The 23575-nt window shown below is 46.1% G+C and overlaps 1 long non-coding RNA gene across 1 annotated transcript; it reads left to right on the forward strand.

The window, feature by feature from the left end:
• Nucleotides 1-8278: 8278 nt before the first annotated feature.
• LOC142768484 (uncharacterized) lies at nucleotides 8279-22880 on the forward strand. Its single transcript, XR_012885307.1, has 3 exons — nucleotides 8279-8444; nucleotides 10839-11045; nucleotides 22827-22880. It is a non-coding gene; the product is annotated as an uncharacterized LOC142768484 (long non-coding RNA).
• The last annotated feature ends 695 nt before the right edge of the window (nucleotides 22881-23575 follow it).

Consider the following 23575-nt stretch of genomic DNA (forward strand, 5'->3'; position numbering starts at 1 on the left):
ACAGTAATTGCTACTTCTAACATAAACAGTGTGATATGTTCATCGTCAAGTTTCCTTGACCAACATAGGATGGGCGGGCTGTTTTCTTACCGACTGGGAGGCAATCAAAGGTAGGCCTAACACTCGGGTAATGTTAGCGTGTATCGTCTCTTTGCTACAGACGTGGCCGGCTCGTTTAATCCCTGCTTCCGCCGCATTCGTCACCAGTGCCCGCGAGCTCTTATTCGCGAGCAGAACATAAGTTGCGCTGAGACATGTTATAGATTTGTATTTTTGTATACAAGTTTACGGTGGCCCCTAAGCTAAGGGGAACGATAATTTGACTTTAAAAGAGCCCATATAAGTGATTTGCTTACACAAAGCACTTCCCACTTTATTAAGCGTGCAACTTCGTCAGTACGTTCATGCGGCCGTGACGACGAGGATCTATCACCTTTTGCTCGACTGTTCGAAACACGACACACACTGAAGGCGACTCGAGCAGGAACTCTATACGTTGGATCCTAAGCGGCCGTTTGCGCTGGATAAAATACTAGACCCATGGCCATATAAAACAAATGACAAAGCAAGGAAGCTGCAGCAACGCTTCCTCGAAGAAACGAAGATTTGTGACTACTACTGAGTTGACTATAAATAAAAGTGAGCGTGCCGACTACGTTTTCGTCTGCAGAAACCTAGATAGACCTTCTTATGATCCGCTGTTAAACCTTCTGAACTAAATACGACCATGTAGCACGCATGTTCAGGGTTACACCTCAATAAGCTCGTTTATAAGCCTGTGCAACTAGGTGGTTCATCGAATTGCGAAAAGGTTATGTTGCGACATCGCATCACGTTTGCGCTGGCTAGCTCCGCTTCTGTTACTTTGTGTCAGTAGTGCGTCTTGCAGCGAAGTTGTCTTGTAGGTTTCGATTGGCAGGCGGTGCGATAAAATGCTGTAGGAATAATTTGGCTTTAGTTGCTTTTAGCAGCGAATAACAGAAACGCCACTTCCAGCGGCAGAGTTCATTTTTCTTTAGTTTTCTGGAGGAGGACCTACAGTCCGCCTCCGTGTCGGGCCACAACAATTCCGCTTCTTGTTCTTTCCGTGCCTGGTGTTCATCACTGCGCACCGGAACATGAAACCAGAAGAGGAGTGTGGATGGATGAATGGATGGATGGATGGATGGATGGACAAACGGACGGACGGACGGACGGACGTATGTATGTATGTATGTATGTATGTATGTATGTATGTATGTATGTATGTATGTATGTATGTATGTATGTATGTATGTATGTATGTATGTATGTATGTATGTATGTATGTATGTATGTATGTATGTATGTATGTATGTATCCGACTGGGCCCTTTAGATCGGGGGTTGGCTCATGCCGCCAAGTTATGAAGTAAGGTAATATCATTTTGTGTGTAAGGATTGAATTTCACTCGCGCCTTGATTGTAGCCACCAATAATTAGCCTCCTGATGATAATTTCTACTCGTTTGAAGTATATTTTGTCTCCACTGTCCCTGAACCCCAATGATTTGAAAAATTCCGCGCCATTCCGGGATCACATGTGCCACCTGGAGATACAGTGCATGCTCCACAATTACGTGGCAGGCAGCGTTTCGGCAAAGACACATCTCATGCTGGCGATGATCTCCCTTTAGTTGTGGCAAAGGTAGCCGGTGACGTGTCGTGGTTCTTCAAGACGCTGTAAACGAGACACGTTGACTGCGAAATGGTGTAATGACCTTTCGCGCTTATTGATACAACCAGTATTTCGGGTAGTCTTGTCGAAGTTGGGAGCATGCTGTGTGTCAGTGTATCTGAATGCGTGCCGCATGTTGACAAGTGAGCGAGATGGCATCCTTTGTGGCTGTCAACAGAATTGCTTCTGCGGGCATCCCTAGGACGGATATAGATTAGGGACAACATGGCACGCGGCAGCAGCCTTGCTGATACATTGCCGCCGCTGAGCCACTTCCCTTAAGCAATTCATCAGCCCCGCATTGCCTAATGTCAGGCCAGGCGGCCTTGACATTAGTGGGTGGGCCTGGCAGCTGTGACACAATGCAGTTCGCTTACACGTTCCTCGCAATAATGCAGGTGTTCCTTGTAACTGTCGCTCGTCTGCTGATGCCCGGCCTGGCAATCACTTCGTTGGACACATCATCAAACTGCACCTTGCTGTCTGGCAATGGCGAAGCAGGCACTGTCCCGCCCCCCTCTGCTACCGCTCCGAAGCTGTTGCCAGCGCCGCAGCTAGACTACTCCTCCCCCACATCACGTTGGACAGCCCCATCGAAGTCAACATCACCACTCGGAGCACCTATATATCGCCAATGGTCACCGGCGTCAGCTTGTGGGCTTGGCAGCTGTGACACAATGCAGTTCGCTTAACCGTTCCTCCCAACAATGCAGGTGTTCCTTGTAAATGTCGCTTGCCTATTGATGCACGGCTTGGCAATCAATTCGTTGGACCCATCATCAAACTGCACCTTCCTGCCTGGCAATGGCTAAGCAGGCACTGTCCCACCCCCCTCCGCTACCGCTCCGAAGTTGTTGCCAGCGCCGTGGCTAGACTACTCCTCACTCACTTCACCTTGGACAGCCCCATCGAAGTCATCATCACCACTCCGAGCACCTATATATCGCCAATGAACACCGGCGTCAGCTTGTGGGCTTGGCAGCTGGGACACAATGCAGTTCGCTTACCCGTTCCTCCCAACAATGCAGGTGTTTCTTGTTACTGTCACTTGCCTGCTGATGCCCGGCCTGGCAATCACTTCGTTGGACCCATCATCAAACTGCACCTTCCTGCCTGGCAATGGCTAAGCAGGCACTGTCCCGCCCTCCTCCGCTACCGCTCCGACGTTGTTGCCAGCGCCGTGGCTAGACTACTCCTCACCTACTTCACCTTGGAGAGCCCCATCGAAGTCAACATCACCACTCCAAGCAGATATATATCGCCAATAGTCACTGGTGTCAGCTTGTGGGCTTGGCAGCTGTGACACAATGCAGTTTGCTTACCCGTTCCTCCCAACAATGCAGGTGTTCCTTGTAACTGTCGCTTGCCTGCTGATGCCCGGCCTGGCAATCACTTCGTTGGACACATCATCAAACTGCACCTTCCTGCCTGGCAATGGCTAAGCAGGCACTGTCCCGCCCCCCTCCGCAACCGCTCCGACGTTGTTGCCAGCGCCGTGGCTAGACTACTCCTCACCCACTTCTCCTTGAACAGCCCCATCGAAGTCAACATCACCACTCCGAGCACCTATATATCGCCAATGGTCACCGGCGTCAGCTTGTGGGCTTGGCAGCTGTGACACAATGAAGTTCGCTTACCCGTTCCTCCCAACAATGCAGGTGTTCCTTGTAACTGTCGCTTGCCTGCTGATGCCCGGCCTGGCAATCACTTCGTTGGACCCATCATCAAACTGCACATTCCTGCCTGGCAATGGCTAAGAAGGCACTGTCCCGCCCCTCTTTGCTACCGCTCCGACGTAGTTGCCAGCGCCGTGGCTAGACTACTCCTTACCTACTTCACCTTGGACAGCCCCATCGAAGTCAACATCACCACTCCAAGCATCTATATATCACCAATACTCACCGGCTTCAGCTTGTGGGTTTGGCAGCTGTGACACAATGCAGTTCGCTTAACCGTTCCTCCCAACAATGCAGGTGTTCCTTGTAAATGTCGCTTGCCTATGGATGCACGGCCTGGCAATCACTTCGTTGGACACATCATCAAACTGCACCTTCCTGCCTGGCAATGGCTAAGAAGGCACTGTCCCGCCCCTCTCTGCTGCCGCTCCGACGTTGTTGCCAGCGCCGTGGCTAGACTACTTCTCACCTACTTCACCTTGGACAGCCCCATCGAAGTCAACATCACCACTGCGAGCACCTATATATCGCCAATGGTCACCGGCGTCAGCTTGTGGGCTTGGCAGCTGTGACACAATGCAGTTCGCTTACCCGTTCCTCCCAACAATGCAGGTGTTTCTTGTTACTGTCACTTGCCTGCTGATGCCCGGCCTGGCAATCACTTCGTTGGACCCATCATCAAACTGCACCTTCCTGCCTGGCAATGGCTAAGCAGGCACTGTCCCGCCCTCCTCCGCTACCGCTCCGACGTTGTTGCCAGCGCCGTGGCTAGACTACTCCTCACCTACTTCACCTTGGACAGCCCCATCGAAGTCAACATCACCACTCCAAGCATCTATATATCGCCAATAGTCACCGGCGTCAGCTTGTGGGCTTGGCAGCTGTGACACAAAGCAGTTTGCTTACCCGTTCCTCCCAACAATGCAGGTGTTCCTTGTAACTGTCGCTTGCCTGCTGATGCCCGGCCTGGCAATCACTTCGTTGGACACATCATCAAACTGCACCTTCCTGCCTGGCAATGGCTAAGCAGGCACTGTCCCGCCCCCCTCCGCAACCGCTCCGACTTTGTTGCCAGCGCCGTGGCTAGACTACTCCTCACCCACTTCTCCTTGAACAGCCCCATCGAAGTCAACATCACCACTCCGAGCACCTATATGTCGCGAACGGTCACCGGCGTCAGTTTGTGGGCTTGGCAGCTGTGACACAATGCAGTTCGCTTACCCGTTCCTCCCAACAATGCAGGTTAGTAAGCACAGCAGTCTTTACGCAAAAAAATCAAGTGATTACTTTCTAGTCCAGCTGCCGGGCCCACAGCGTCTTGTCGCAATCATTGCCGAGTGTTTATATGTGGTTTACTCTGTGCTGTTGTTGTTATCTGGGGACGTTGAAACTAACCCTGGTTCGGAAATGAACTAAATTCTCGCAGAACTCGGAAAGATTAGCGCTGGACAAAACAAATATCCGATTTTGAAGAAGTAAAGCAGGAACTCCTCACAACCGATTGATTTATTTGTGGGGTTTAACGTCCCAAAACCACAATTTGATTATGAGAGACGCTCCTCATACTAACAAAACATTGTCGGATCTAGGAAAGCGTATGACCAAAGTAGAACGCCATTACCAAAATATTTTGCCCATACGAGCTGACATTGCCGCAATTCAAGCCGACACTACCGTAACCACGCACTTAGTTACCGAACTTGAAAAACGGTTGGATGACGCAGAAAACCGGTCACGCCGCAACAACTTAATCTTCTATAACCTTCCACATACTAACGCCAAAGAAACAAATATTGAAACAGAAGAACTTATCTATAATCACTGTCTTGAACACTTGAAAATAAAAATTGAGCCAAAAGAAATTGACCGAGTGCATCGCCTCGGCTGCCACACCAACTATCGTTGCCGCTCGATAATTGTCAGGTTCACATTCTGCAAAACCTAACAAAACACCCTCTCAAATGCCAAAAAGTTGAAAGGAACAGATTTCTGCATTGGCGAAGATTATTCCCTCTCAGTTCGTACTTCCCGCCGTCCTCTCATTGCGTTCGCTAGGCAGAAATCATGTAAATTTCAGATCTGTTACAAAACTTTGTATATGGGTTGCAAACACTACATTTCTGACCACGGATCATAATCGGTTACAGAAGTCGCATAGCGATCACCGCGCCCGCAGACTAAACCGCACCACCGCCAAATCAAAACACGTAATGAACTTTCTTTTTCTGTTATCTTTACTAATGTTCATAGTCTCATGCCAAAGTGCCAACTCTTGTCGAACGTTGTGGCGTCTTCCAACAGTAATATTTTGGTACTAACATAAACTTGGCTAACCGATGAAGTTACTGACGCAGAAGTGCTCTTGGACTTACCCGATTATCAGTTATTCCGCACCGACCGCAAATGCAGCCGGGGCGGGGGTGTGCTAATCGCTGTTGGCCCAGAAATACCCTGTTCTGCAGTCAATATAAAATCTGCCTTTGTAATGTTCTGTTATTCTGTTTTGTACTCTGATAGAAACCGACAAACAACCAATATAGGCTAATGGTCTAGCCAGTTTGTAATTATTACTTATGTTAATAAAAGTGAGACTGATTGATTGATTTCAGACACTTCTTTTTCCGAAGCAAAGACGACACTAAATAAATGTAGAGTCTCGTTCAAATTCCGTAAAGATTTTAGTTGTCATTGTTTAACAATAAATCTACAATAAGTAACATTTTTCTCGGCCCTTCTCTGGTATAAAAAACACTATTTACACCCGAATTACGAATTGAGGTAACTTTTTGACACTTTTTCGGAACCCTTGCAAGTGCTACGTTTTGTCAATGTGAACATAATATGAAAGGTTTACGTCGCAAAACCACCATATGGGCTTATTATGAGTGAGGCGAAAGTGTAGGACATCAGGAATTTTAGCTATCTGCTGTTGTTTGTCGTGCGTTAACAGCATTTTGTTTTACGTTTGGCTGACCTATCATTAGGCATCAATGCGTGCACCTAATTACTGTGACCTAAAGTTGCCCTGGTTTTAAAGTAAATTATTTTATGACTGATGGAAAAAGGTGACTTCGAAGGGTTTATTATTGTTTAGTTAAAACCCACAGATGCGGATATTTTTGCAAAGAAATAATGAGGAAAGGGAGGAAGGGGAGCTTCAATGATTGTTTATTTGCGCAAAATAGCCGCATCTGCTGCTTCTAAATGAACCCAAAGCGACAGTCAATGACAACTACCACACCTTGATCAGTTGCTGCTTTTTATTCTTCACTATCGGGGCATGCAAACAAGGCTCGAGTTGAGCCAGCGAACGCGGGATGCTGCGGCGACAGACAGCGTCTTGACGATACGAACGCAATGAGCGCCAAAATTTCAGCGAACGGGCGACCGAATAGTCGATGACTCTTTGAGGTCCCATACTGGGCACGGAATGCTGTTCGTTGATTGTGAAGCTGTGTGCCTTATTTCACGGTTTTAGGCACCAGTACATAATTTATATAATTTCATACTTACTTCTTGAAGATTACTTTCAATCGACCATAAATAGGTGAGTGCACAAACAAAAAAAAAACCTGAAGTCACGTCTTATTTCATTAGTCGCAAACTAATTGTGACAAATTTTAAGAAACTGGCTATAGCTGTGGCGTCTTTTGAAAAACATTTCAGAGTCTTGCTGCAGGACAAGGTGGACGAATTCAGAACACGGGGGGAGTTGGTGTATGATGGCCTTTCGAGGAAGATTTGAAACAGCCTTGTGAAAAAGATTCCTAATTGTAGTACGGCAGTGTCATGCTAGTAATCACCTTCAAAATTTCATATTCCGTGCTAATCTACTGATGCTATATAACTACTTCAAATGAGTAAATCTTTCAGCTCGATCTTTAGGTTATTCATGGGTAAAGTTAGTGCAAGAATTATATTTGGTGCGGGTCTAAATTGGCGGATGTGAATTTTCAATTTCGTCGTACTGAAAAAATCACAAGCAATTGTGTCGCGTTTTGAGGAACATAATGCAAATGACGTAATAGACACACAAGCGTGTTTTTAGCGAGTGGAGTGAAATCAAGCAAGTGATGTGCGCTGCCGAGGTTAAATAACTTCAAACGGTGAGGTATGTGGAAGAAGCAACAAGTTAATCTTCCACGGTACAAATTTCGTATAACAAAATATTTACTTTGTCACGGCACTGAAAGTAGAGTGATACAGTCATTTGAGCTAGGTTACCTTCGCCTAAATGTTGCATCATTCTTGGTGTAACCTTTTGCAAATTGAACGTTTGAGATTTCAGGAAAGAAAGTTCACAAAAACTTTTGCAATCATTTTGAAAGGTGTAGATTTTATAGAAGGCATATATTGTGAAGTCATCAATGAAAGTGACAAACATAAATGGGCAAAGTATGGGTCCTTCAGGGACGCCTGAGCTTATGAGGATAGCAGCAGATACCTTATTGTTGTCAGAAGCTGTGAAGAGTTTTAGATTATTGAATGTTATTAGTTTATTGAATGTTAAGATGCCGTAATTTATATATAAAGAACCAAGACTTCGTAGCAGATGCCCACCAAGTATTTTGACAAATGCTTTTGCGAAATAGTGGAACATGGCTTCGCGAGTCTGACACAGTCAGTTACATGCAGGTAGTGAACAACATAGCTAGTTGTACCATGGCTGGCTTTTTCGAAATAGTACTATAGCAGATCAGCGGTTTCTCATCAACTACGCGAGACATTTGTTTAAAAGCCTACGAGATCACGTTTGCGGGGGAGGTGCTTCCTCTCGACAAACATGACTCAGCAGTTCAGTACTGATGCAGGCACTGAGGGTTGACATCACGGCGTTCGACATTGGCCTGGTTGACGCTTTGCCAATGGCGGGTTGCTTCGGCACCGCAACCTATTAGATATGTCTCAATTGTGCACAGTTCCAGACGCAGCTGCCATAAATTTAGATCATGAGGCAGCAATCTATTCAGCTATTTTTGTACTTCCCATTCCGAGACACGTCTACTAAAAATACACGCGAAACATATTGTCTAACTACGCAAAGCTGTTCGAAAGAGCCGATCTACACTGAGTGGTATGTAGCACGTTTCTTACAATAGCGCTAAACCGAGAGAACCAAACAAGTGCTCTTAAAATTTTGTCCCGAAAACTTCAAATAATTAGTGCAGAAACTCTGAACTCAACTCAGGAACATGACTCAAGTATGGTTCAATACCACCCTTTACCTCAAACTTCTGGAAACCAGTGTTTAGCTTTGCTATTGGTAGCGATTCGAGAATACACTCTAATATACATTACATCAAACAACATTGTTCTTACTTTAGAGTGTTTAATGCAAGCACAGTTGATTTCAACGACTTACGTGCTTATCTCTATTGTCTGCATCATTATTGTACCTGCAGTGCTTGCACGTATGCGCCCACTTGCCAGATAGAAGTGCGCATACACTTGAGTTTGTGCTCACAGAACTCAGCTTCGCGAATTGTTTTTCTTAAGGCACTTTAACATTGAATAAAGGATAACTGTGACTATACCAATGAATGAGGCACAATTTTGTTACCTATACCAGCATATTTCTTTCTATTTGTCGGCAAATACTTTTGCGTTACTTAGAATGCAATGGGTATGGTGAAAATAATTGTACTATATAACTTTTCTAATTTATTAAATCTTTAGTTTTCATACGGCAAATAGAATACATACACTCTGTTCTTATATTGGGCTGGATAGTAAGATATTGAGATCGGAAACGTTGGTGGACTAGTGGGCTCTCCAGGAGAGGAAGATGACAAGCTTATGTACATCTGCAGGTTTGTGAAACAACTTAGTTAGCAAAGCCTATAAAACAGACCACAGTATTGTTTGTCATTATAATTACGACTGAAAACTGCAGGTTTGTTTGTTGCTTTTAGGAAAACAAGGGCCACAATACGCGCTGCAAAGATACATTCTTCGCCTTAAGTAGATGCTGGTTTGTGTGATATAAAATGCTCTGACTAAATGTTTCTATTGTAAGCATAAGCGCTGATGGAAACAGACCTCTAAATGCTTACCGTCAAATGCGAAACAAGTGCTGAACCCGTTTTTTGAGGAACTCAAAGAGCCTGCCGATTGGAGCAAGGGGGTGCCTTCTAGAAACAGAAACAAATTCGACCAGATTACCAGATTGTTCTCGTCCACAAACTAACAGCGTATTGTACGTGGTCTTCATAAAAACTCTTGTAGCTCTCACAGAAGGCAACTTCAGGACAATAACCCAACCGAACACAGTCAAAATTAAGTTCTATTTTACTGACAAGAATTGGTGCCTGCAGATAATGGATGCCGTGACTTCCCTCAGTCAAAACATCATTGAAAAATTGTGCTTTTGTAGGTCAAGTCTATTATCCAAAGTGTGCATCTGTTAAGCACTGGTTAATAACGTAACAATAACGTAAAAGCTTCCCACTTGCCCAAACAAGTACCCTTTTATTTCACGTGCCTTAGCCAGTTTCGTTCGCCGCCATTCTTAAGATTTTTTGTTTATCACCTAAGTTCAGATCTGTACCACTGACTTCGACATACTAAGCATTGTCAGCCGTGCTTTCAAGTTTATGAATTGAAGGGAGTTTTGCACGTCTCGTTCTCTCGCCGCAAAATCTGTAATCAAGCTGTCGAAACCACGAAGCTCACTCAGCTGACACGGCCACGTTGGAGAAATATGTCAATTGCTAACTAGAAGAGACATAGTAGGGGCTTGTAGAAGTAACAATTGTTACAGGTCATAATTGCCCTATGTTTACTTGTATTTATCGGTTCTTCCTTAATTGTTTATCCTTGGAAATCATTTGTTTTTGAGGAGCATGCAGCAAATTTCCAGCTGCTTCTATTCTTCCAATTTCATTACATTTTTAGTTATCGAATCATTCATTCGTAATTCTGATTATTCTGTGACTGTTTTAGTGGAATCACTTTCGATGATGAGCTAACGCAACTGATGCAAACAACAAGAGGTGCCAAAAGACTGGCGTTTAGCTGCTTACGGCATTTGTGTACGACCTCATGACGCAGGTGTCGATGACTTTTCTTTCGATTCAGATACTTGAGAGCCACCAAGGGAGCAGTGCGCTATGTTTATAATGCAGTCACTAAGCAGAACACAAGTGACTCTTGAAACAATCACCTGGTGCAGGCATATGAGATCAGGATAATAAGTAGGATTGGATAAAATTCAAGCAGGCAACTGTTATAATAACGTGATGCATATCCACGGTGTGTAAGAAAAGAGGGAGGACGAGGCGTGGTAGTTTTACTTGAAAATCATGGGAACTAGAAGTTACCATTGGCATTTGGGTAGGCATTTTCTTATTCGGGGGGCACTTGCTGGAAATCTCACGGTGTATCACCGCTAAAGTACCATCTATGAAGAGAAGCACCCATCAGGAGGCAAAACCTGATTCTTATGGCAACTGTGGGTTTCTCATACCAGGATATGGCTACAGCTGACACTTCAGTGCTGGTCATCACATTGATACTGAGCTTTATCAAAGGAAGCTTCGAAGTCGGTCGGTGGATAGAAGACAGAGATCCGAACAGATTTGAGAATCAAGCCGTAGCACGGTACGTCTACGAGCACATGAGGCCTCGACAAAGTACAGAAGGAATGCGGGTTCTTGTAACACAAGCTAGGACAAAGGTATGTAGCCAAAAACTGAACCCTTTTCTTTTCCTATTGTGGCACGAATGACTACGAAGTCGCTTTCTTTACAACAACGCACTTATCCTGTTCTTACGCCTGCACGCATTTTCATTTCTTCCCTTTCTTTATATATATATATAAATATATAAATATATATATATATATATATATATATATATATATATATTGTAATGAACCTGAATAACGGACGCTCTGCTGGTAATGTAGATGACGATGATGATTGGTGGCTGCAGTAGTAGCTCGCGCACGCCGCTTGCCATTAGCCAGACCTACCTGATAAAGGACATTTTGCCAAGCTACGTCTGAACCTTTCTCGACGTACAACACCTCTATTTTAAGTGGTGGAGGAGCCGGAGTTCCCATCAACCTGGAACTTCGCAATCGGACGCTACCCTCACCATTCACCATGACTACTCCTGGCCCTTCTCAAGCTGCTTTACCAACGACAGTCTACGGTAGTGGCGCGCTTCGGCAACGCGACCTACCAATTTTTCGCGGCAACGACGAACAAAACGTCGAGGACTGGCTCGTCGAGTACGAAATCGTAAGTGCTTCCAACAAGTGGAACGCCTGCGACCAGCTCACAAACGTGCGCTTTTACCTCGTTGATGTGGCCAGCCTCTGGTTCAAGAACCACGAAGGCGAAATTATCAACTGGTCCGCCTTTAAGGCCACCATCGCCGCGGTCTGCGGTCGTCCCGCCGTGCGCCGGCTTCGCGCGGAACAGCGTCTCCGTAGTCGAGTCCACCGCAGGGACGAGACCTTTACGAGTTACATTGAAGATGTCTTGTCTCTTTGCAAGCGCGTCGATGAATCTCTAACCGAACGCGACAAAATCAAGCACATCATCAAAGGAGTTGACGACGACACCTTCCAGATGCTCGTCGCTAGAAATCCACAGACCGTCACCTATGTTGTCCAGCTCTGTCAAGAGTACGACGAGTTGCGTAAGCAGCGTGTCTCGACGTGCAGGGCCGCAGAAGATACGGCTGAAGTTTCCGCCCTCGTACACGACGTCGCTGCTGATCACACCGTCTTACTGCCCCAAATCAAGCTATTCATTCGTGAGGAAGTCGGGCGTCAGCTTTCTCTTGTGGCCGAAGCATCCGCGCCAGTGACCTCGTTAGACCCACGTCTACGCCAGGTCACCGAGACACAGGTCACGCAGGCACTGCCTCCATCGCCATCTGTCCCTACGCCGCTGACCTACGCTGCCGTCGTTGCTAGAACCCCAGCCTCACCTATCTCTGGCGCATACCGGGGCACCGGGTCCTCCTACCCTACGACGCTGCCTACATACACGGCACCCCATCCCGTTTCGCCCCCTGCATGTTCTGTCGTTAACCCATGGCGCACATTGGATAATTGACCCATCTGTTTCGCATGCGGTTTCGTGGGACATATAGCACGCTACTGTCGCCGTCGCAACTTCCAGCCTCCAGACCATGGGAATTCTGCAAATTACCAAGCTGCCCAGAATCCCCAGCGACCATCTTCTCCTAACACCGACTCATTGTCCCCACGACGCCCAGTCGATTCTCGCCGGTCATTACCACCCCGTCGCCGATCTGTCTCTCCGATGCTTCGGCGCACGAGCCCCGCTCGAGAGGAAAACTGACAGCCGCAGTTCCTGAGGCAAGAACTGCGTTGTCGTCGAACTTTCTAAGACCTCCTCTTTGTCCGACCAACAAAATTGATGTGCTAGTAGACGGTGTTGCTGTACGTGCCCTTGTCGACACAGGCGTCGTCGTTTCTGTAATTAGTGAAAAACTGTGTCGCGATTTGAGAAAAGTTACAACGCCGCTTACGAATCTTGCTCTGCGTACAGCCACCTCCCATTTCATCACGCCGACAGCTCAGTGAACAACACGCGTTCTTATTCAAGATGTTTGGTACGCCGTCAACTTTGTTGTTCTCCCAGGTTCATCTTACGACGTCATACTAGGATGGGATTTCTATTCTACCCATCAGGCCCTCGTCGACTGCGCTCGTGCTGAACTCACGTTGACGAATCCGTGCCTTGATATCGACCACCACAGTCCCTCGAAAGTGTTTGCCGCAGCTGACGTCCGCATCGGGCCGTTGTCCGCCGTCCTAGTGCCTGTGTTTTCCCCTGCTGCCACTAACTCGACGCTCCTGTTCCAACCAACTATAGCTAGTGTGCAGCACCGAACCATCGTCCTCCCGTTTGACGTCATCAACTTTTCCAATTGTTCGGCGGTACTTCATGCGTGCAACGTTTCTGCTTGTCCATACATCCTGCTACGCGGTGAGTGTCTGGGAAGCCTCGAGACCTTAAATTGTATTTTCGAAGACCCGATCTATCCAGACAAGCCATTTTTACTGACTTGTGCCATTACACCCGCAACTGACGCCATTGGACCTATGGATGTATTCCGCAAGTCCATTGATTGTAACCTCACGCATGGGCAGCAGAAACAGCTGATCAAGCTCCTACAGCATTTTAGAGCCTCGTTTGACTACAATCAGCCTTCCTTAGGTCGAGCCTCATCTGTTGTTCACCGTATAGATACCGGTCAAGAGACGCCATTACGGCAGCGTCCAAATCGTGTGTCAACTACCGAACGCCGTGCCATCAATGAACAGGTTGACGACATGCTGACACGTGGCATAATCGAACCATCAAACAGTCCCTGGGCCTCTACAGTTGTGTTGGTGAAGAAGAAGGACGGATCCATCAGGTTTTGCGTGGACTACCGGCGTCTCAACCAATCACGTGCAAGGATGTCTATCCACTGCCACGCATTGACGATGCCTTGCACTGCCTACAGGGAGCCGAATTTTTCTCTTCTTTAGATATGCGCTCTGGATACTGGCAGGTACCCATGGCAGAGGCCGATCGTGAAAAAACTGCTTTCATCACGCCCGACGGGCTTTACGAATTCACAGTCATGCCCTTTGGCCTCTGCAACGCGCCAGCTACTTTCGAGCGAATGATGGACTCTATCCTTCGAGGCCTCAAATAGAACATTTGTCTTTGTTATTTAGATGATATTGTCGTCTTTTCAACTGATTTCGCAATCCATTTAACCCACCTCGAGAAAGTCCTCGCGTGTATTTCTGCCGCGGGGCTGCAACTGAATCTGAAGAAGTGCAATTTCGCCGCTTGAAAGCTTACAATTCTTGGCCACGTGGTTTCAAAAGACGGCATTCTTCCTGACCCTGCCAAACTTACAGCCGTTTCAGCGTTTCCCAAACCGACCACTATGAAAGAGCTCCGAAGCTTCATAGGCTTTTGCTCTTACTTCCGGCGCTTCGTCCGCAATATTGCGTCGATCATGGCTCCTTTGACCAAGCTCCTCGCCGGCTCTAGAGACCTTTCAGCCTGGACTGCCACCTGTGACGACTCTTTCAATGAACTGCGCCGCCTCCTCACGTCGCCCCCTATTCTGCGACACTACGACCCATCGGCACCCACAGAGATCCACACCGACGCTAGTGGTAGAGTGTACTAGAAGCTTTTGAGTGGCGCGAGCGGCTGCCTGGGAGCGGCCGTTTCGGCGTGGAATGAAGCGGTGGCGCTGGCGTCGACCAATCTTCTCGGGTGGATGGCTGACAGGCGTTCCGCGTACGTGTTGGTACCTCTCTGTCGCGCCTAGTGTGAAGATGTTCTCCCTCTTTTTTTTCTTGTTCACATACCTCCCCTTTTCCGCGCAAATAAAGGTTATTTGACATTATTGGTATTGAAGTTGCTGCTGACCGCACTGCAGCCCGAAGCAGCATAGCACATTGTACAATATAGCGAGCGCGTTTTTAAAAATTTTAAAGTGTACATATTTTATACAAGAAACCAGCTGACCGGTACACACCGAAAGCGCCCCCCCCCCCCCATTCAAAAAAAAAAGAAAAGGAATATGCTGCACACAAAACGAAGAACTCTTGGTCGATTCCACGTAAAACACCAAAGCTGGACTCAAATAAAAGGCTCGTTGCTTGTGGCTGCGTGCAATATTATTTGAAGAACAGCAGAGTTATTCCAAACCTCTTTTTGGTTTTGAAATATGGGAATAGATTCATTGTTGTAGGACCCACGGAAATGCAAATACGTAATACTGCAGAAGAATGTCTTAAGTGAAACATAGTAGTGGAAGATTTTGAGAGTTTAAAAAACGCACCCATAATGCAAAGCGAAGTCGTAACTATTGATAATCTTAATTGCACCGTTGGTATCCACAAGGAGCTGTGCAGGAGTGCTAATGCGTCGCCGTTTTCTGTTGTCATTCTCAGCCGGCACACACTGATTCCGCCGCTTTGTTTGGGTCCGCGGACCCCGCCGCGGTGGTCTAGTGGCTAAGGTACTCGACTGCTTACCCGCAGGACGCGGGATCGAATCCCGGCTGCGGCGGCTGCATTTTCGATGGAGGCGGAAATGTTGTAGGCCTGTGTGCTCAGATTTGGGTGCACGTTAAAGAACCCCAGGTGGTCAAAATTTCCGGAGCCCTCCACTACGACGTCTCTCATAATCATATGGTGGTTTTGGGACGTTAAACCCCACAAATAAATCAATTCAATTGTTTGGGTCCGCGGAGCTGGAGTTTTGAGCGTCAATATGCAGGCAGTTTGGGCAAGACGGTCGGGACTCCATCAGGGGCAAGTGTTGGCGTTCCCCTAGGAATTCGGACTTGAACACCATTGATAACATGTACGTAGTCTCTCACAATGAAATGCGGTTCGAAATGTAACTCGCACACAGGAAAATCGGCGTCAAGTGGCTTGTCAAGCCGATGGAGGTTCCGCTCTCAAAGAAGTCGTCGTTCTTCGTCTTTCGGGGCCTTAAAAAGCGATAACTTCCGACTTTGTTGCACACGCAGATATCCAGTTCTGCAACCTGGCGCGTAACAATGGTTTAGACGCTGCTTCTTTGTCATTTCCCGAATAAAACCGAGATGCCGGCCATGCCGCCGAGCCAGCCGAGTAAACCAAGTGGGGAGATTGGGCGATGGCAGCGCCGCCGCTACTTTTGCCGCAAGTTGGGGATGGAGAAAGCAAGCGGAGAGCGTTTTGGTCGCGCCACTCAAAAGTTCTAGTACACTCTATAAGTGGTGTCGGGCTAGGCGCTATTCTTGCACAGAAGACGGCTTCCAAGAGTACGTGGTTGCCTAGGCAAGCCGAACTCTTAGCAAAGCCGAAACCAACTATTCTGTCACTGAAAAAAAATGCCTCGCCATTATTTCGGCGATAGATTAATTTCGACCTTACGTGTACGGGCGCCCTTTTGAAGTCATGACTGACCACCTAACCCTCTGCTGGTTGTTGTCACTGAAGGATGCAAGCGGTCGCCTCGCCCGATGGGCATTACGCCTCCAAGAATATAACATTCGCGTGGTCTATCGCTCCGGCCAGAAACATTCGGACGCAGACGCCCTATCGCGTTCGCCACTACCCCCTGACCCGGACTGCTGCGAAAGTCTAACCTGTGATGCCACTGCCGTCACCATCGCCGACATGCCATCTGAGCAACGCAAGGACCCTTGGGTTGCTTCGATTCTAGACATCCTGGCTGGGCGGACGGCTTCCCCGCTTCTCGCACGTTGCGTCGGCAAGTCTAGCACTTCGCCACTCGCGACGACGGGCTGTACCGACGCAACTACGCACCCGGTGGACGTCAGTGGCTACTCGTGATTCCACGTCATCTGCGATCCGAAATTTGTTCCACGTTTCATTACGACCCCCAATGAGGCCACTCAGGTTTCCTGAAGACCTATTCTCACATACGTCTCCGATATCACTGGCGTGGCATGTACCGTTTTATACGACAGTACGTTCGGGCCTGCTCGACGTGCCAGAGACAAAAAACTCCCCCTCATCACGCTAGCGGTACCTTGCTACCCTTACCATGCCCATCTTGACCATTCGACCACGTCGGCATCGATATCTATGGTCCCCTTCCCAACACTGCTTACGGTAACCGCTGGATCATAGTTGCCGTCGACCATCTCACGCGATATGCCGAAACTTCATCCCCTCCCTCGTCTACAGCAAAAGACGTTGCGACTTTCGTTCTTCACAACATCGTATTACGTCATGGAGCACCTCGGGAGTTACTGAGCGATCGTGCTCGCGTATTCTTGTCAGACTTCATCACAGCATTGCTGCGTGACTGCCACGTCGTTCACCGCACTACAAGCGCCTATCATCCCCAGACCAATGAAATGACAGAGCGCTTCAACCGCACCCTTGGTGACATGCTGTCTATGTATATCTCGTCAGACCATTCCAATTGGGACCGAGTGCTCTGTTTGTCACGTTCGCTTATAATACCGCCATTCAAAGCACTACTGGGTTCTCTCCTTTTTTTCCTCTTTTCGGACGCGAACCTTCTTGCACTATGGACACCATTCTTTTGTACATACCTGACTCCTCAGAGTCCACGACTTTGTCTCAAACCGCTACATACGCTGAAGAATGCCGCCAAATGGCAAGATCATTCACAACCCAAGACCAAGGACGCCAAAAGCACCACCATGACGCATCAAATAACACTACTTCCTACCATCCAGGTTCACTCGTCTGGCTGCATGTCTCTTCTGCTACACCTGACCTTTCTACCAAGTTGGTCCCCAAGTAACACGGCCCATATCGTGTGCTACAAAAAACGTCACCGGTGAATTACCTCAACGAGCCACTGGAACCATCTTCTGACCAACGTCGTCGTGGCCAGGAAATTGTCCACGTCTCGAGACATAAGCCCTGCTACGACTCTCCCGTGTGTACTTGTCCATAGGTCGCCAGGACGGCTCCTTATTTCGTGGGGAGTAATTGTAATCAACCTGAATAACAGACGCTCTGCTGGTAATGAAGACGAAGATGATCGGTGGCTGCAGTAGTAGCTCGCGCACGCCGCTCGCCATTAGCGAGACCTGCTTGATAAAGGACATTTTGCCAAGCTACGTCTGAACCTTTCTCGACGTACAACACCTCTATTTTATTATATCTATACCTGTATATATATATATATATATATATATATATATATATATATATACACACACATACATATACATATATATATATATATATATATTTATATATATATATAGAGAGAGAGAGAGGGGGGAGAGAGAGAGTGTGTGTGTATATATCGGTGAGCTTTATTTATTTTGCGCATGGGAATGGGCAGGAATTTTTCGGGAAAGGGGGTTGGGTGAAAAAGGGCTACCGCTTTATCTGAAGTGGAAGGCGGGCAGGCAAATGTTGTTGAGTGTCGTTTCCGGGTCTGTATGCCACGGCTGAACAAAAACAGCTATCATGCCGGAAGGGAACATGCAGCACGGTCTATATAACCGAAAGCTATAAAAATGATATTTTTGGTGCCTTTTTTACACTAAGTACTACAAGCGCAATTGCAAGGTGCAAATTAAACCATCAATTTGGAAACATTTTGTGCAGCGCAAAGCGTCAGCAATGCCACTGTTCATTATCCTTCGTAAAAGCGTGGTACTCTGTACATACACGTAAGTCGTTAAGGGCACTTGTTGGATGCAGTGATGACGACGTTGAAGAACTACACCAGAATTACAGCGGAGGTCAAGCACAAAAACTTCCGAGATAATCTGCAGTCTTTACATTATATAACCTCTGTTATTCTAAAGCTGCATACTATTTTAAAAATCCACTCAATTTTCTGCCAAGCAATAAGTGAACAGGAACACCAACAAGGCTTTCTAAAGTGAAAGTTGTTATGAGATCACAACAGCAGACGCGTGCGCACCATAGTTGTATGCAACCGCCGGTGTCCATAACCACTATCGCATGAAATAGGAATAGTATAAAGCATTAGAGACATTAGGTGATTTGAATTTGGCCCCGTGCGTGCCAGCTCGGTATTCTAGCACTGAGCCATGCCGATGCTTGGAGCTTCTTTTAAACTGGTGGGAAGGGAATCGCATTACAAAAGTAATGAAGCATTTTAGAACAACAAAGGGGCAGCCAGGTGTATAATAATACGAATTGTGCAAGAAGTGGGCCATAGAAACCTCTGGCCCTTTACAAAAGCTTGATCTTGTTTATCTATGAGCTGCGGAGCATACTCACTTTGGAGGACCACGAAAGCTTCTGGCCGCCTAATTATTCCTTACCGTTCGCCACAGAACGAAAAATTACAGCATATTTACGGGGCGCATGATGATGAGTGGGGCGAAGCGTTCATGCGTCCATGCATGCGTTCGTCTGAGCGTCCATATATGCTTCCATCCCTGCGTTCGTCCAGGCGTCCGTCCATGCGTCCATCTATCCATGCGTCCGCCCTTCCATATATTCATCCATGCGTCCGTCCATGTATCTGTCTATCTGTCTGTCGGTCCACCTAGTAAACACTCCAAGTACCTCCATCTCGCATCTTTTCATCGTATAATGACCATACTTGTGTACCGACCTCCATCGGACATTTCAAGGAGTAAATGAGAGGTAGCACTCGCGCACTTTCTTACAGCCCGCGCTTCGTGTCTACTTCACAACTTCCACCGCCTATTGTTCATGGCTATATGCTAGTTCCCTATATTCATGACACTGTGGCCCAACACTCGCTAAACCTTGTTAAAACCAAGGAGGTTACGCCCAGCGAGTTTGGCGTGGCAACCATTTGTGGTCAGATAGTGCTAAAAGTCCACCCTTCTGATATACCTTCCTTTTGTGAGGATCAAATTCAGGCCAAGTTTTTTGAAGATCAAGTGAACAATACTCGTATCTGTAAGTTATTTCATCAGAAACAACTATCCTTTTATTCATGATTAACGTGCGTGGGGTTCCTCCTCAATTCAAAAGAATGCGCACGTGCTGCTCCTCTTGTCCGGCCGTCAAGGTGGCTACAAGTACGGCTGGACTACTACTACTACTACTATTACTGCTCATACATCGTGGGCGCACAACCTACGCCATAGGCAGCTTCACCCCCCAAACAATAGCACAGAGTTCCTTACCCCGCTTATTCAAAGAATGACAAAGGAAGACACAATGAATGCCCTCTTTCATTTATTGTACGTTCAGTAGGAACTCATTCATTCATATTTCTCGCCAAAATAATTGACAAAATTCAATATTTCTGTTAATATTCTTTTAGATAGTATGTAAATAAAGACATATATATATATATATATATATATATATATATATATATATATATATATATATATATATATATATATATATATATATATATATATATATATATATATATATATATATATATATATATATATATATATATTCGTTTATGTTAAACAGCCCGATTTTACGCCTATCCTCTATTGTCGGTGTGGGCCGCAAGTTTAAGATCTATATCTATAATGAGAACTGTCGTAGTGGGTAGCCTGCATGTGTGTTTGCAGCAGCTACCCAAAGAGTGTTAAAAAAAGGCTCTCCAATACCACTTTTCCAGCTTTCGCTGTGACAGTGCTGCTTGTTCTATGCAGGCCTTCTTGTGTTTTTTGTTTTGTAAAGAGTTTTCCTTTATTGTTGCAAACTTATATATTACTCATGGTAATGCTATTCCATACCTGATATGAAGCCTGAATAGGGTCAGCTTGCAAAGCACTTCAAAGCACCGGTGTAGCTCAGTGGCAGAGCTCTGGGCTACCGTGCAGAAGACTTGGTTCAATTCCCTTTTTTCTCTAGGTAGTTTTTATTGTTTTTTTTCTATTTAGCTCAACAGTAGTACGAACATTGGTGGTGGTGGCAGCAGTGAACATTTGCGTCACCCTAATCAGACCTTGTGTTCTTTTAGCATTTTTCTGTGTAAAGATTCGGGGGAGAAGGGCACTGGTCTGGTGCGCCCCCGCCCCCACTCTGAATTCACCGCGTTTACTTGTTTTACTGGGTATAAGCTCACCGAACCACGCCTCTCAACGTTAATGGATATATTTTCTTTTCTTAACCTTCATTACCACGTGACCTTTCGTGGAAGTACTGGTTGTCTTAAGAAAACAATTCTGGATGCCTCCGAGAAGCTGTCATTCGAAGCACAAGCCAAGAAGACACTAAACGCATTACGGATCGTCTAGCTAACAGCACCCTTAGGTTGCAGGTTATTGTAGCTGAAACAACCATTTTTACACGTTTCCTTTCTGCCCAGATCACTTATTTATTCTTTTGCTACTAACTTGTGTCTCGATGTTTGTATTTCGTATAAAATGATGAGACTTTGCTCATAACCAACGAAGAGGACAGCCATTATTAAAAATATGTGATTCGAGCTGTTTAACGCTATCATGTCAAGTAATTGGATCAAAAGTCTGCGATAACAGAGTTTCTGATAGGGTTGTTATAACGCCAAAATATGGTTACACATCGAAAGAAAGACTGGCTTCATTATATACCATTTACACCTGATTAGGTATCCTTCCAGTTCCGTGTGACGAATTACACATGAATATCTCGGACGTAGTGTGAAGGAAATCATGACTTTTTTATAGTATTAGCTTTTAGTTTAATGTAAAAAAGGTCAGGATTCTCACTCATGATAATATTAGCCATATCTTATGTGGAAAAACGCTCACCAAAAAAAAAATTTCACGAGGTGGTCACAGAATCCTCGTGCCTTCGATCCAAAAGCAAACGGTCGTAAACTTCGGGGTTTTTTAATGCATGAAAATAATAGGTTCAGATATCGTCATATATTCAATTACAATTTGTCGTTTAGACAATATGCTTTAATGCACACATGTGTAGAACAGCATTTCACACAGTCCAACACATCTTTGAAGTCCGGTGAAAACACACAAGCGTCCGAAAGTCCAAGCCACCCCCGAACAGGCCGGACGTCTCGAACAACACTACGCACATTGATTTGTTCTTCTCGAAAAAGATATATTTGTCGAGCAATAGGGCTCAGCATGCCTGTAAAGCATGTGGCGCCACTCCATAATCAATAAATAGCCAATAACATTATAAAATTATGGGGCACTGTGTGGTTGATGCTTGTGTCAACACCCTACTAAAGCATAATATTGCCTTGAATAGTATAAAGAGTAGGAAGGTGCATGGTGGAAAAGTAAAGTGTGCGTGGGGAAAAGAGCTGGGATGGTGAAGAGGAAGGGAGAATAGGGCATAGCCTAGAAGCACTGAGAAAGAGAGAAATGGAAAATGGGGCAGAAGCCTCTCGAAACACGCGTTGGTTGATGGGGAGTAGTGGCGACCAGTGCATTTCAACTAAGTAGGCAAATTTATAGTGTAAAATTGAGGAAGTAAGGTGGTAAGCTGGGAAGCTCATTTAAACTTTCGCCTCTTACATTTTTTTCCTAGTTTGAAAATGATTGAGGCCCATATGCGTAGATTCAGGGTCACTTTAAAAAACCCCACGGAAGGTCGAAATTGCAGAAGTCCCTCACTTTGGCGTCTCTCAAATTCATAATGTGATTTCGTGAGGTTAAACCACAACAATAGTTTTTTGCTCATTTCCGTTTTTCATTGATACGAATAGAGCATGCACCTGATCTGCTGGGGCGTTTTCCGCGCTCAACTTTTACGAAGCGCATTGTATAGTGACCACTGCCCGTTCAGAAACGCAGCGTTCTACAGAGTGACGCTACTTCGAGTGAGCATACCTTGTACGCCCTAAACAACTTCGTATTCTACTTGAGCGGCGCTGAAGCTGTCCGCGACCTGACTGATACTGAATGAATTCAAACAAGTGAGATTCAATCTGCGCCTTCAGGTGCAGGTGTGACATGTTTACAGTTCACAACATTTCGTGGTACATATTTATGAGTTCATTATTATTGCTTTTTTGTAACTCTGCAGCATGAAGGAGGAAAAATTGTGAACCTCGGATTCATTGTCTACCAGGGAGTTGAGGTATGTTCGATACGTCGCACTGGTGCACATTCTTGCTCGTTCTTCAGCATGGTGCACGAATAGAAAAGAATTGTACACATTATTGGGGATTGCCGATAAGCAGATGAATAGGATTTATTGTATTTCTCTACTATTACCATTTGAAATTACTTGTCTCAATTATTCTATCATTTTCCGCCTGGCGCTTTTGTAAATGTCACACTACGAAGAACGCATTAGTATTTCAATAAAGCACTCATTATGTAACACGCCACATTTAGTGGTCGCTATTCGAAGCACATGGCAAAAACTTGAAGAGACAAACTACACTTTAAATGAAGATGTATATAGCACCCCTCAGCATAGAAAAAAACCGCTCGCCGAAAAAGACGTTTCACTTCTTCGACGTACACGTTTAGGGTCTCATTGGGCTGTTGGGTCCTCGATTCTAGCAGTAGCTGGGCACTTTCTTTTCGATTGATGCTGGTGAAGGTCCTGAGCAACTCATTCTTCAGAAACTCCCAGGCGGTCAGTGTCGTCTCATGGTTTTCATACCACGTTTTGGCGGGGCCGTCCAGGGAAAAGTAAATGTATTGCAGGTTCATTTCTTCATCCCACCGGTTTATGGTAGCCACGCGCTCGAATCGGTCGACCTATTCTTCTGGGTCTTCAGTGGCATAACCATGGAAAGTTGGAGGCACCCGCGGCTGCTGCAG

Source organism: Rhipicephalus microplus, chromosome 8 (genome assembly GCF_043290135.1).
Source record: "Rhipicephalus microplus isolate Deutch F79 chromosome 8, USDA_Rmic, whole genome shotgun sequence".
In the NCBI taxonomy this organism is placed as follows: Eukaryota; Metazoa; Arthropoda; class Arachnida; order Ixodida; family Ixodidae; genus Rhipicephalus; species Rhipicephalus microplus.